Source organism: Taudactylus pleione, unplaced genomic scaffold (genome assembly GCF_031769625.1).
Source record: "Taudactylus pleione unplaced genomic scaffold, aTauple2 ptg000117l, whole genome shotgun sequence".
Classification (NCBI taxonomy): Eukaryota; Metazoa; Chordata; class Amphibia; order Anura; family Myobatrachidae; genus Taudactylus; species Taudactylus pleione.
In genome coordinates this window covers 7,880,636-7,896,277 of record NW_028284519.1, presented here as the reverse complement: position 1 = coordinate 7,896,277, position 15,642 = coordinate 7,880,636, and the positions used below count along the sequence as shown (strand labels likewise).

The 15,642-nt window shown below is 33.4% G+C and overlaps 11 non-coding genes across 11 annotated transcripts; all 11 read left to right on the top strand.

Moving 5' to 3' along the window:
* Positions 1-277: 277 nt before the first annotated feature.
* On the top strand, positions 278-350 carry TRNAT-UGU (transfer RNA threonine (anticodon UGU)). The gene has a single exon. It is a non-coding gene; the product is annotated as a tRNA-Thr (tRNA).
* Positions 351-1,457: 1,107 nt separating this feature from the next.
* Positions 1,458-1,530, top strand: TRNAT-UGU (transfer RNA threonine (anticodon UGU)). Its single transcript has one exon. It is a non-coding gene; the product is annotated as a tRNA-Thr (tRNA).
* A 1,107-nt stretch (positions 1,531-2,637) lies between these two features.
* On the top strand, positions 2,638-2,710 carry TRNAT-UGU (transfer RNA threonine (anticodon UGU)). Its single transcript has one exon. It is a non-coding gene; the product is annotated as a tRNA-Thr (tRNA).
* A 1,103-nt stretch (positions 2,711-3,813) lies between these two features.
* On the top strand, positions 3,814-3,886 carry TRNAT-UGU (transfer RNA threonine (anticodon UGU)). The gene has a single exon. It is a non-coding gene; the product is annotated as a tRNA-Thr (tRNA).
* A 1,103-nt stretch (positions 3,887-4,989) lies between these two features.
* On the top strand, positions 4,990-5,062 carry TRNAT-UGU (transfer RNA threonine (anticodon UGU)). The gene has a single exon. It is a non-coding gene; the product is annotated as a tRNA-Thr (tRNA).
* Positions 5,063-7,336: 2,274 nt separating this feature from the next.
* TRNAT-UGU (transfer RNA threonine (anticodon UGU)) lies at positions 7,337-7,409 on the top strand. The gene has a single exon. It is a non-coding gene; the product is annotated as a tRNA-Thr (tRNA).
* Positions 7,410-8,512: 1,103 nt separating this feature from the next.
* TRNAT-UGU (transfer RNA threonine (anticodon UGU)) lies at positions 8,513-8,585 on the top strand. Its single transcript has one exon. It is a non-coding gene; the product is annotated as a tRNA-Thr (tRNA).
* A 1,105-nt stretch (positions 8,586-9,690) lies between these two features.
* TRNAT-UGU (transfer RNA threonine (anticodon UGU)) lies at positions 9,691-9,763 on the top strand. Its single transcript has one exon. It is a non-coding gene; the product is annotated as a tRNA-Thr (tRNA).
* A 1,097-nt stretch (positions 9,764-10,860) lies between these two features.
* TRNAT-UGU (transfer RNA threonine (anticodon UGU)) lies at positions 10,861-10,933 on the top strand. Its single transcript has one exon. It is a non-coding gene; the product is annotated as a tRNA-Thr (tRNA).
* A 2,950-nt stretch (positions 10,934-13,883) lies between these two features.
* Positions 13,884-13,956, top strand: TRNAT-UGU (transfer RNA threonine (anticodon UGU)). The gene has a single exon. It is a non-coding gene; the product is annotated as a tRNA-Thr (tRNA).
* Positions 13,957-15,061: 1,105 nt separating this feature from the next.
* On the top strand, positions 15,062-15,134 carry TRNAT-UGU (transfer RNA threonine (anticodon UGU)). The gene has a single exon. It is a non-coding gene; the product is annotated as a tRNA-Thr (tRNA).
* Positions 15,135-15,642: the final 508 nt, after the last annotated feature.

The window sequence follows — 15,642 nt, the reverse complement described above, 5'->3', positions numbered from 1 at the left end:
GAGGATAAAATCTTTTGTTTTATGTTAACCTGGCCTCTCTCCTACAGCTCGTTAAGAAGTAAAGTAATACATTCCTAGTCCATTATAGATGACTACAACTACTTTGCCAATTTTATGTGACTGTTTTGATGCAATCTTGAAGAACCTTAAGATGACCATAAACACAACAATTGTAATTGAAAAAAGTACATTTACCAGAAAAGATTTGAAATTTGCTGTATATCAATTTCCATCCTCAACCAGACACCAAAATGTGTATAAAATAACTTAACAAAGTGGCTCCATAGCTCAGGGGTTAGTGCACTGGTCTTGTAAACCAGGGGTCGTGAGATCAAATCTCACTGGGGCCTAATGTCTCATTATTGTTACTCCTGCTAAAACTTAAGTTGCAGCAACCTATATTGCAATACTCTGCTTTAGTATGCTAAATGAGAAGATGATGAATACACTTGTATATCCAAATTGGAAAGACACATATCGCATTCAGTCTAACCTATGGACTGGTATCAAGAGCATATTTGAAAACATTTGTGTTTTCTTTTATTGGACCAATTTCCTTCAAACTGAAACTCCCAGCATGGTTATTCACCATCATTATAAAATAAATATAAGAGATTTCCAATTATTTATCTTTAAAAAGAGCATTTAAAGCACATATCAACATGCATTGCATAGAGCAGATTTAATCTTGAGCAATTGATACCGTTATTTTGAACATAGGTGCCAATAAATATAACTGAAGGCTGATTTGAACATGTAAGCATATATACTCTACACGTGCAAGCACACTCAGGGTAATGACCACTAATGACTACAAATAACTCTATAAAGATGTCCGGCTATACCATTTTGAAATAATTCCACCCTATGGATCCTAAAGTTGGAAAGCCATGGAAAGTATGACCAATTTTGGATCTCTATTATGTACACACCACAATAACATAAAACAGCTCATTTTAAAATGCATTTAAATAATTTGATTCAAAGTGTCTCCCAGGTATGCCTCAATTATAGATATTGCATATATATATATCTGAATAGGCTATTTGAAAAGGATTCAACATCACAATAAATAGAACCAAGAGAATGAAAACAGTATACATAAGCCTACATTTTTAATTGTCATATTAGTGCTAAAGTATAATGAAAACCAAAGTTGAAGTGTTCCTTTATAAGGCAGGAGGATAAAATCTTTTGTTTTATGTTAACCTGGCCTCTCTCCTACAGCTCGTTAAGAAGTAAAGTAATACATTCCTAGTCCATTATAGATGACTACAACTACTTTGCCAATTTTATGTGACTGTCTTGATGCAATCTTGAAGAACCTTAAGATGACCATAAACACAACAATTGTAATTGAAAAAAGTACATTTACCAGAAAAGATTTGAAATTTGCTGTATATCATTTTCCATCCTCAACCAGACACCAAAATGTGTATAAAATAACTTAACCAAGTGGCTCCATATCTCAGGGGTTAGAGCACTGGTCTTGTAAACCAGGGGTCGTGAGTTCAAATCTCACTGGGGCCTAATGTCTCATTATTGTTACTCCTGCTAAAACTTAAGTTGCAGCAACCTATATTGCAATACTCTGCTTTAGTATGCTAAATGAGAAGATGATGAATACACTTGTATATCCAAATTGGAAAGACACATATCGCATTCAGTCTAACCTATGGACTGGTATCAAGAGCATATTTGAAAACATTTGTGTTTTCTTTTATTGGACCAATTTCCTTCAAACTGAAACTCCCAGCATGGTTATTCACCATCATTATAAAATAAACATTAGAGATTTCCTATTATTTAACTTTAAAAAGAGCAGTTAAAGCACATATCAACATGCATTGCATAGAGCAGATTTCATCTTGCGCAATTGATACCGTTATTTTGAACATAGGTGCCAATAGATATAACTGATGGCTGATTTGAACATGTAAGCATATATACTCTACACGTGCAAGCACACTCAGGGAAATTACCACTAATGACTACAAATAATTCTATAAAGATGTCCGGCTATAACATTTTGAAATAATTCCACCCTATGGATCCTTAAGTTGGAAAGCCATGGAAAGTATGACGAATTTTGGATCTCTATTATGTACACACCACACTAACATAAAACAGCTCATTTTAAAATGCATTTAAATAATTTGATTCAAAGTGTCTCCCAGGTATGCCTCAATTATAGATATTGCATATATATATATCTGAATAGGCTATTTGAAAAGGATTCAACATCACAATAAATAGAACCAAGAGAATGAAAACAGTATACATAAGCCTACATTTTTAATTGTCATATTAGTGCTAAAGTATAATGAAAACCAAAGTTGAAGTGTTCCTTTATAAGGCAGGAGGATAAAATCTTTTGTTTTATGTTAACCTGGCCTCTCTCCTACAGCTCGTTAAGAAGTAAAGTAATACATTCCTAGTCCATTATAGATGACTACAACTACTTTGCCAATTTTATGTGACTGTCTTGATGCAATCTTGACGAACCTTAAGATGACCATAAACACAACAATTGTAATTGAAAAAAGTACATTTACCAGAAAAGATTTGAAATTTGCTGTATATCATTTTCCATCCTCAACCAGACACCAAAATGTGTATAAAATAACTTAACCAAGTGGCTCCATAGCTCAGGGGTTAGCACACTGGTCTTGTAAACCAGGGGTCGTGAGTTCAAATCTCACTGGGGCCTAATGTCTCATTATTGTTACTCCTGCTAAAACTTAAGTTGCAGCAACCTATATTGCAATACTCTGCTTTAGTATGCTAAATGAGAAGATGATGAATACACTTGTATATCCAAATTGGAAAGACACATATCGCATTCAGTCTAACCTATGGACTGGTATCAAGAGCATATTTGAAAACATTTGTGTTTTCTTTTATTGGACCAATTTCCTTCAAACTGAAACTCCCAGCATGGTTATTCACCATCATTATAAAATAAATATAAGAGATTTCCAATTATTTATCTTTAAAAAGAGCATTTAAAGCACATATCAACATGCATTGCATAGAGCAGATTTAATCTTGAGCAATTGATACCGTTATTTTGAACATAGGTGCCAATAAATATAACTGAAGGCTGATTTGAACATGTAAGCATATATACTCTACACGTGCAAGCACACTCAGGGTAATGACCACTAATGACTACAAATAACTCTATAAAGATGTCCGGCTATAACATTTTGAAATAATTCCACCCTATGGATCCTTAAGTTGGAAAGCCATGGAAAGTATGACGAATTTTGGATCTCTATTATGTACACACCACACTAACATAAAACAGCTCATTTTAAAATGCATTTAAATAATTTGATTCAAAGTGTCTCCCAGGTATGCCTCAATTATAGATATTGCATATATATCAGAATAGGCCATTTGAAAAGGATTCAACATCACAATAAATAGAACCAAGAGAATGAAAACAGTATACATAAGCCTACATTTTTAATTGTCATATTAGTGCTAAAGTATAATGAAAACCAAAGTTGAAGTGTTCCTTTATAAGGCAGGAGGATAAAATCTTTTGTTTTATGTTAACCTGGCCTCTCTCCTACAGCTCGTTAAGAAGTAAAGTAATACATTCCTAGTCCATTATAGATGACTACAACTACTTTGCCAATTTTATGTGACTGTCTTGATGCAATCTTGACGAACCTTAAGATGACCATAAACACAACAATTGTAATTGAAAAAAGTACATTTACCAGAAAAGATTTGAAATTTGCTGTATATCATTTTCCATCCTCAACCAGACACCAAAATGTGTATAAAATAACTTAACCAAGTGGCTCCATATCTCAGGGGTTAGAGCACTGGTCTTGTAAACCAGGGGTCGTGAGTTCAAATCTCACTGGGGCCTAATGTCTCATTATTGTTACTCCTGCTAAAACTTAAGTTGCAGCAACCTATATTGCAATACTCTGCTTTAGTATGCTAAATGAGAAGATGATGAATACACTTGTATATCCAAATTGGAAAGACACATATCGCATTCAGTCTAACCTATGGACTGGTATCAAGAGCATATTTGAAAACATTTGTGTTTTCTTTTATTGGACCAATTTCCTTCAAACTGAAACTCCCAGCATGGTTATTCACCATCATTATAAAATAAACATTAGAGATTTCCTATTATTTAACTTTAAAAAGAGCAGTTAAAGCACATATCAACATGCATTGCATAGAGCAGATTTCATCTTGCGCAATTGATACCGTTATTTTGAACATAGGTGCCAATAGATATAACTGATGGCTGATTTGAACATGTAAGCATATATACTCTACACGTGCAAGCACACTCAGGGAAATTACCACTAATGACTACAAATAATTCTATAAAGATGTCCGGCTATAACATTTTGAAATAATTCCACCCTATGGATCCTTAAGTTGGAAAGCCATGGAAAGTATGACGAATTTTGGATCTCTATTATGTACACACCACACTAACATAAAACAGCTCATTTTAAAATGCATTTAAATAATTTGATTCAAAGTGTCTCCCAGGTATGCCTCAATTATAGATATTGCATATATATCAGAATAGGCCATTTGAAAAGGATTCAACATCACAATAAATAGAACCAAGAGAATGAAAACAGTATACATAAGCCTACATTTTTAATTGTCATATTAGTGCTAAAGTATAATGAAAACCAAAGTTGAAGTGTTCCTTTATAAGGCAGGAGGATAAAATCTTTTGTTTTATGTTAACCTGGCCTCTCTCCTACAGCTCGTTAAGAAGTAAAGTAATACATTCCTAGTCCATTATAGATGACTACAACTACTTTGCCAATTTTATGTGACTGTCTTGATGCAATCTTGACGAACCTTAAGATGACCATAAACACAACAATTGTAATTGAAAAAAGTACATTTACCAGAAAAGATTTGAAATTTGCTGTATATCATTTTCCATCCTCAACCAGACACCAAAATGTGTATAAAATAACTTAAACAAGTGGCTCCATAGCTCAGGGGTTAGAGCACTGGTCTTGTAAACCAGGGGTCGTGAGTTCAAATCTCACTGGGGTCTAATGTCTCATTATTGTTACTCCTGCTAAAACTTAAGTTGCAGCAACCTATATTGCAATACTCTGCTTTAGTAGGCTAAATGAGAAGATAATGAATACACTTGTATATCCAAATTGGAAAGACACATATCGCATTCAGTCTAACCTATGGACTGGTTTCAAGAGCATATTTGAAAACATTTGTGTTTTCTTTTATTGGACCAATTTCCTTCAAACTGAAACTCCCAGCATGGTTATTCACCATCATTATAAAATAAATATAAGAGATTTCCAATTATTTATCTTTAAAAAGAGCATTTAAAGCACATATCAACATGCATTGCATAGAGCAGATTTAATCTTGAGCAATTGATACCGTTATTTTGAACATAGGTGCCAATAAATATAACTGAAGGCTGATTTGAACATGTAAGCATATATACTCTACACGTGCAAGCACACTCAGGGTAATGACCACTAATGACTACAAATAACTCTATAAAGATGTCCGGCTATAACATTTTGAAATAATTCCACCCTATGGATCCTAAAGTTGGAAAGCCATGGAAAGTATGACCAATTTTGGATCTCTATTATGTACACACCACAATAACATAAAACAGCTCATTTTAAAATGCATTTAAATAATTTGATTCAAAGTGTCTCCCAGGTATGCCTCAATTATAGATATTGCATATAAATATATATATAATTGGCTATTTGAAAAGGATTCAACATCACAATAAATAGAACCAAGAGAATGAAAACAGTATACATAAGCCTACATTTTTAATTGTCATATTAGTGCTAAAGTATAATGAAAACCAAAGTTGAAGTGTTCCTTTATAAGGCAGGAGGATAAAATCTTTTGTTTTATGTTAACCTGGCCTCTCTCCTACAGCTCGTTAAGAAGTAAAGTAATACATTCCTAGTCCATTATAGATGACTACAACTACTTTGCCAATTTTATGTGACTGTTTTGATGCAATCTTGAAGAACCTTAAGATGACCATAAACACAACAATTGTAATTGAAAAAAGTACATTTACCAGAAAAGATTTGAAATTTGCTGTATATCATTTTCCATCCTCAACCAGACACCAAAATGTGTATAAAATAACTTAACCAAGTGGCTCCATATCTCAGGGGTTAGCGCACTGGTCTTGTAAACCAGGTGTTGTGAGTTCAAATCTCACTGGGGCCTAATGTCTCATTATTGTTACTCCTGCTAAAACTTAAGTTGCAGCAACCTATATTGCAATACTCTGCTTTAGTATGCTAAATGAGAAGATGATGAATACACTTGTATATCCAAATTGGAAAGGCACATATCGCATTCAGTCTAGCCTATGGACTGGTATCAAGAGCATATTTGTGTTTTCTTTTATTGGACCAATTTCCTTCAAACTGAAACTCCCAGCATGGTTATTCACCATCATTATAAAATAAATATAAGAGATTTCCAATTATTTAACTTTAAAAAGAGCATTTAAAGCACATATCAACATGCATTGCATAGAGCAGATTTAATCTTGAGCAATTGATACCGTTATTTTGAACATAGGTGCCAATAAATATAACTGAAGGCTGATTTGAACATGTAAGCATATATACTCTACACGTGCAAGCACACTCAGGGTAATGACCACTAATGACTACAAATAACTCTATAAAGATGTCCGGCTATAACATTTTGAAATAATTCCACCCTATGGATCCTAAAGTTGGAAAGCCATGGAAAGTATGACCAATTTTGGATCTCTATTATGTACACACCACAATAACATAAAACAGCTCATTTTAAAATGCATTTAAATAATTTGATTCAAAGTGTCTCCCAGGTATGCCTCAATTATAGATATTGCATATATATCAGAATAGGCCATTTGAAAAGGATTCAACATCACAATAAATAGAACCAAGAGAATGAAAACAGTATACATAAGCCTACATTTTTAATTGTCATATTAGTGCTAAAGTATAATGAAAACCAAAGTTGAAGTGTTCCTTTATAAGGCAGGAGGATAAAATCTTTTGTTTTATGTTAACCTGGCCTCTCTCCTACAGCTCGTTAAGAAGTAAAGTAATACATTCCTAGTCCATTATAGATGACTACAACTACTTTGCCAATTTTATGTGACTGTTTTGATGCAATCTTGAAGAACCTTAAGATGACCATAAACACAACAATTGTAATTGAAAAAAGTACATTTACCAGAAAAGATTTGAAATTTGCTGTATATCAATTTCCATCCTCAACCAGACACCAAAATGTGTATAAAATCACTTAACAAAGTGGCTCCATAGCTCAGGGGTTAGCGCACTGGTCTTGTAAACCAGGGGTCGTGAGTTCAAATCTCACTGGGGCCTAATGTCTCATTATTGTTACTCCTGCCAAAACTTAAGTTGCAGCAACCTATATTGCAATACTCTGCTTTAGTATGCTAAATGAGAAGATGATGAATACACTTGTATATCCAAATTGGAAAGACACATATCGCATTCAGTCTAACCTATGGACTGGTATCAAGAGCATATTTGAAAACATTTGTGTTTTCTTTTATTGGACCAATTTCCTTCAAACTGAAACTCCCAGCATGGTTATTCACCATCATTATAAAATAAATATAAGAGATTTCCAATTATTTAACTTTAAAAAGAGCAGTTAAAGCACATATCAACATGCATTGCATAGAGCAGATTTCATCTTGCGCAATTGATACCGTTATTTTGAACATAGGTGCCAATAAATATAACTGAAGGCTGATTTGAACATGTAAGCATATATACTCTACACGTGCAAGCACACTCAGGGTAATGACCACTAATGACTACAAATAACTCTATAAAGATGTCCGGCTATAACATTTTGAAATAATTCCACCCTATGGATCCTAAAGTTGGAAAGCCATGGAAAGTATGACCAATTTTGGATCTCTATTATGTACACACCACAATAACATAAAACAGCTCATTTTAAAATGCATTTAAATAATTTGATTCAAAGTGTCTCCCAGGTATGCCTCAATTATAGATATTGCATATATATCAGAATAGGCCATTTGAAAAGGATTCAACATCACAATAAATAGAACCAAGAGAATGAAAACAGTATACATAAGCCTACATTTTTAATTGTCATATTAGTGCTAAAGTATAATGAAAACCAAAGTTGAAGTGTTCCTTTATAAGGCAGGAGGATAAAATCTTTTGTTTTATGTTAACCTGGCCTCTCTCCTACAGCTCGTTAAGAAGTAAAGTAATACATTCCTAGTCCATTATAGATGACTACAACTACTTTGCCAATTTTATGTGACTGTTTTGATGCAATCTTGAAGAACCTTAAGATGACCATAAACACAACAATTGTAATTGAAAAAAGTACATTTACCAGAAAAGATTTGAAATTTGCTGTATATCAATTTCCATCCTCAACCAGACACCAAAATGTGTATAAAATCACTTAACAAAGTGGCTCCATAGCTCAGGGGTTAGCGCACTGGTCTTGTAAACCAGGGGTCGTGAGTTCAAATCTCACTGGGGCCTAATGTCTCATTATTGTTACTCCTGCCAAAACTTAAGTTGCAGCAACCTATATTGCAATACTCTGCTTTAGTATGCTAAATGAGAAGATGATGAATACACTTGTATATCCAAATTGGAAAGACACATATCGCATTCAGTCTAACCTATGGACTGGTATCAAGAGCATATTTGAAAACATTTGTGTTTTCTTTTATTGGACCAATTTCCTTCAAACTGAAACTCCCAGCATGGTTATTCACCATCATTATAAAATAAACATTAGAGATTTCCTATTATTTAACTTTAAAAAGAGCAGTTAAAGCACATATCAACATGCATTGCATAGAGCAGATTTCATCTTGCGCAATTGATACCGTTATTTTGAACATAGGTGCCAATAGATATAACTGATGGCTGATTTGAACATGTAAGAATATATACTCTACACGTGCAAGCACACTCAGGGAAATTACCACTAATGACTACAAATAATTCTATAAAGATGTCCGGCTATAACATTTTGAAATAATTCCACCCTATGGATCCTTAAGTTGGAAAGCCATGGAAAGTATGACCAATTTTGGATCTCTATTATGTACACACCACACTAACATAAAACAGCTCATTTTAAAATGCATTTAAATAATTTGATTCAAAGTGTCTCCCAGGTATGCCTCAATTATAGATATTGCATATATATATCTGAATAGGCTATTTGAAAAGGATTCAACATCACAATAAATAGAACCAAGAGAATGAAAACAGTATACATAAGCCTACATTTTTAATTGTCATATTAGTGCTAAAGTATAATGAAAACCAAAGTTGAAGTGTTCCTTTATAAGGCAGGAGGATAAAATCTTTTGTTTTATGTTAACCTGGCCTCTCTCCTACAGCTCGTTAAGAAGTAAAGTAATACATTCCTAGTCCATTATAGATGACTACAACTACTTTGCCAATTTTATGTGACTGTTTTGATGCAATCTTGAAGAACCTTAAGATGACCATAAACACAACAATTGTAATTGAAAAAAGTACATTTACCAGAAAAGATTTGAAATTTGCTGTATATCATTTTCCATCCTCAACCAGACACCAAAATGTGTATAAAATAACTTAACCAAGTGGCTCCATAGCTCAGGGGTTAGAGCACTGGTCTTGTAAACCAGGGGTCGTGACTTCAAATCTCACTGTGGCCTAATGTCTCATTATTGTTACTCCTGCTAAAACTTAAGTTGCAGCAACCTATATTGCAATACTCTGCTTTAGTATGCTAAATGAGAAGATGATGAATACACTTGTATATCCAAATTGGAAAGGCACATATCGCATTCAGTCTAGCCTATGGACTGGTATCAAGAGCATATTTGTGTTTTCTTTTATTGGACCAATTTCCTTCAAACTGAAACTCCCAGCATGGTTATTCACCATCATTATAAAATAAATATAAGAGATTTCCAATTATTTAACTTTAAAAAGAGCATTTAAAGCACATATCAACATGCATTGCATAGAGCAGATTTAATCTTGAGCAATTGATACCGTTATTTTGAACATAGGTGCCAATAAATATAACTGAAGGCTGATTTGAACATGTAAGCATATATACTCTACACGTGCAAGCACACTCAGGGTAATGACCACTAATGACTACAAATAACTCTATAAAGATGTCCGGCTATAACATTTTGAAATAATTCCACCCTATGGATCCTAAAGTTGGAAAGCCATGGAAAGTATGACCAATTTTGGATCTCTATTATGTACACACCACAATAACATAAAACAGCTCATTTTAAAATGCATTTAAATAATTTGATTCAAAGTGTCTCCCAGGTATGCCTCAATTATAGATATTGCATATATATATATCTGAATAGGCTATTTGAAAAGGATTCAACATCACAATAAATAGAACCAAGAGAATGAAAACAGTATACATAAGCCTACATTTTTAATTGTCATATTAGTGCTAAAGTATAATGAAAACCAAAGTTGAAGTGTTCCTTTATAAGGCAGGAGGATAAAATCTTTTGTTTTATGTTAACCTGGCCTCTCTCCTACAGCTCGTTAAGAAGTAAAGTAATACATTCCTAGTCCATTATAGATGACTACAACTACTTTGCCAATTTTATGTGACTGTTTTGATGCAATCTTGAAGAACCTTAAGATGACCATAAACACAACAATTGTAATTGAAAAAAGTACATTTACCAGAAAAGATTTGAAATTTGCTGTATATCAATTTCCATCCTCAACCAGACACCAAAATGTGTATAAAATAACTTAACAAAGTGGCTCCATAGCTCAGGGGTTAGTGCACTGGTCTTGTAAACCAGGGGTCGTGAGATCAAATCTCACTGGGGCCTAATGTCTCATTATTGTTACTCCTGCTAAAACTTAAGTTGCAGCAACCTATATTGCAATACTCTGCTTTAGTATGCTAAATGAGAAGATGATGAATACACTTGTATATCCAAATTGGAAAGACACATATCGCATTCAGTCTAACCTATGGACTGGTATCAAGAGCATATTTGTGTTTTCTTTTATTGGACCAATTTCCTTCAAACTGAAACTCCCAGCATGGTTATTCACCATCATTATAAAATAAATATAAGAGATTTCCAATTATTTATCTTTAAAAAGAGCATTTAAAGCACATATCAACATGCATTGCATAGAGCAGATTTAATCTTGAGCAATTGATACCGTTATTTTGAACATAGGTGCCAATAAATATAACTGAAGGCTGATTTGAACATGTAAGCATATATACTCTACACGTGCAAGCACACTCAGGGTAATGACCACTAATGACTACAAATAACTCTATAAAGATGTCCGGCTATAACATTTTGAAATAATTCCACCCTATGGATCCTAAAGTTGGAAAGCCATGGAAAGTATGACCAATTTTGGATCTCTATTATGTACACACCACAATAACATAAAACAGCTCATTTTAAAATGCATTTAAATAATTTGATTCAAAGTGTCTCCCAGGTATGCCTCAATTATAGATATTGCATATATATATATCTGAATAGGCTATTTGAAAAGGATTCAACATCATAATAAATAGAACCAAGAGAATGAAAACAGTATACATAAGCCTACATTTTTAATTGTCATATTAGTGCTAAAGTATAATGAAAACCAAAGTTGAAGTGTTCCTTTATAAGGCAGGAGGATAAAATCTTTTGTTTTATGTTAACCTGGCCTCTCTCCTACAGCTCGTTAAGAAGTAAAGTAATACATTCCTAGTCCATTATAGATGACTACAACTACTTTGCCAATTTTATGTGACTGTTTTGATGCAATCTTGAAGAACCTTAAGATGACCATAAACACAACAATTGTAATTGAAAAAAGTACATTTACCAGAAAAGATTTGAAATTTGCTGTGTATCAATTTCCATCCTCAACCAGACACCAAAATGTGTATAAAATAACTTAAAATAAGCACACTCAGGGTAATGACCACTAATGACTACAAATAACTCTATAAAGATGTCCGGCTATAACATTTTGAAATAATTCCACCCTATGGATCCTAAAGTTGGAAAGCCATGGAAAGTATGACCAATTTTGGATCTCTATTATGTACACACCACAATAACATAAAACAGCTCATTTTAAAATGCATTTAAATAATTTGATTCAAAGTGTCTCCCAGGTATGCCTCAATTATAGATATTGCATATATATATATCTGAATAGGCTATTTGAAAAGGATTCAACATCACAATAAATAGAACCAAGAGAATGAAAACAGTATACATAAGCCTACATTTTTAATTGTCATATTAGTGCTAAAGTATAATGAAAACCAAAGTTGAAGTGTTCCTTTATAAGGCAGGAGGATAAAATCTTTTGTTTTATGTTAACCTGGCCTCTCTCCTACAGCTCGTTAAGAAGTAAAGTAATACATTCCTAGTCCATTATAGATGACTACAACTACTTTGCCAATTTTATGTGACTGTCTTGATGCAATCTTGAAGAACCTTAAGATGACCATAAACACAACAATTGTAATTGAAAAAAGTACATTTACCAGAAAAGATTTGAAATTTGCTGTATATCATTTTCCATCCTCAACCAGACACCAAAATGTGTATAAAATAACTTAACCAAGTGGCTCCATATCTCAGGGGTTAGTGCACTGGTCTTGTAAACCAGGGGTCGTGAGATCAAATCTCACTGGGGCCTAATGTCTCATTATTGTTACTCCTGCTAAAACTTAAGTTGCAGCAACCTATATTGCAATACTCTGCTTTAGTATGCTAAATGAGAAGATGATGAATACACTTGTATATCCAAATTGGAAAGACACATATCGCATTCAGTCTAACCTATGGACTGGTATCAAGAGCATATTTGAAAACATTTGTGTTTTCTTTTATTGGACCAATTTCCTTCAAACTGAAACTCCCAGCATGGTTATTCACCATCATTATAAAATAAATATAAGAGATTTCCAATTATTTATCTTTAAAAAGAGCATTTAAAGCACATATCAACATGCATTGCATAGAGCAGATTTAATCTTGAGCAATTGATACCGTTATTTTGAACATAGGTGCCAATAAATATAACTGAAGGCTGATTTGAACATGTAAGCATATATACTCTACACGTGCAAGCACACTCAGGGTAATGACCACTAATGACTACAAATAACTCTATAAAGATGTCCGGCTATAACATTTTGAAATAATTCCACCCTATGGATCCTAAAGTTGGAAAGCCATGGAAAGTATGACCAATTTTGGATCTCTATTATGTACACACCACAATAACATAAAACAGCTCATTTTAAAATGCATTTAAATAATTTGATTCAAAGTGTCTCCCAGGTATGCCTCAATTATAGATATTGCATATATATATATCTGAATAGGCTATTTGAAAAGGATTCAACATCACAATAAATAGAACCAAGAGAATGAAAACAGTATACATAAGCCTACATTTTTAATTGTCATATTAGTGCTAAAGTATAATGAAAACCAAAGTTGAAGTGTTCCTTTATAAGGCAGGAGGATAAAATCTTTTGTTTTATGTTAACCTGGCCTCTCTCCTACAGCTCGTTAAGAAGTAAAGTAATACATTCCTAGTCCATTATAGATGACTACAACTACTTTGCCAATTTTATGTGACTGTCTTGATGCAATCTTGAAGAACCTTAAGATGACCATAAACACAACAATTGTAATTGAAAAAAGTACATTTACCAGAAAAGATTTGAAATTTGCTGTATATCATTTTCCATCCTCAACCAGACACCAAAATGTGTATAAAATAACTTAACCAAGTGGCTCCATATCTCAGGGGTTAGAGCACTGGTCTTGTAAACCAGGGGTCGTGAGTTCAAATCTCGCTGGGGCCTAATGTCTCATTATTGTTACTCCTGCTAAAACTTAAGTTGCAGCAACCTATATTGCAATACTCTGCTTTAGTATGCTAAATGAGAAGATGATGAATACACTTGTATATCCAAATTGGAAAGACACATATCGCATTCAGTCTAACCTATGGACTGGTATCAAGAGCATATTTGAAAACATTTGTGTTTTCTTTTATTGGACCAATTTCCTTCAAACTGAAACTCCCAGCATGGTTATTCACCATCATTATAAAATAAACATTAGAGATTTCCTATTATTTAACTTTAAAAAGAGCAGTTAAAGCACATATCAACATGCATTGCATAGAGCAGATTTCATCTTGCGCAATTGATACCGTTATTTTGAACATAGGTGCCAATAGATATAACTGATGGCTGATTTGAACATGTAAGCATATATACTCTACACGTGCAAGCACACTCAGGGAAATTACCACTAATGACTACAAATAATTCTATAAAGATGTCCGGCTATAACATTTTGAAATAATTCCACCCTATGGATCCTTAAGTTGGAAAGCCATGGAAAGTATGACCAATTTTGGATCTCTATTATGTACACACCACACTAACATAAAACAGCTCATTTTAAAATGCATTTAAATAATTTGATTCAAAGTGTCTCCCAGGTATGCCTCAATTATAGATATTGCATATATATATCTGAATAGGCTATTTGAAAAGGATTCAACATCACAATAAATAGAACCAAGAGAATGAAAACAGTATACATAAGCCTACATTTTTAATTGTCATATTAGTGCTAAAGTATAATGAAAACCAAAGTTGAAGTGTTCCTTTATAAGGCAGGAGGATAAAATCTTTTGTTTTATGTTAACCTGGCCTCTCTCCTACAGCTCGTTAAGAAGTAAAGTAATACATTCCTAGTCCATTATAGATGACTACAACTACTTTGCCAATTTTATGTGACTGTTTTGATGCAATCTTGAAGAACCTTAAGATGACCATAAACACAACAATTGTAATTGAAAAAAGTACATTTACCAGAAAAGATTTGAAATTTGCTGTATATCATTTTCCATCCTCAACCAGACACCAAAATGTGTATAAAATAACTTAACCAAGTGGCTCCATAGCTCAGGGGTTAGAGCACTGGTCTTGTAAACCAGGGGTCGTGAGTTCAAATCTCACTGGGGCCTAATGTCTCATTATTGTTACTCCTGCTAAAACTTAAGTTGCAGCAACCTATATTGCAATACTCTGCTTTAGTATGCTAAATGAGAAGATGATGAATACACTTGTATATCCAAATTGGAAAGGCACATATCGCATTCAGTCTAGCCTATGGACTGGTATCAAGAGCATATTTGTGTTTTCTTTTATTGGACCAATTTCCTTCAAACTGAAACTCCCAGCATGGTTATTCACCATCATTATAAAATAAATATAAGAGATTTCCAATTATTTAACTTTAAAAAGAGCATTTAAAGCACATATCAACATGCATTGCATAGAGCAGATTTAATCTTGAGCAATTGATACCGTTATTTTGAACATAGGTGCCAATAAATATAACTGAAGGCTGATTTGAACATGTAAGCATATATACTCTACACGTGCAAGCACACTCAGGGTAATGACCACTAATGACTACAAATAACTCTATAAAGATGTCCGGCTATAACATTTTGAAATAATTCCACCCTA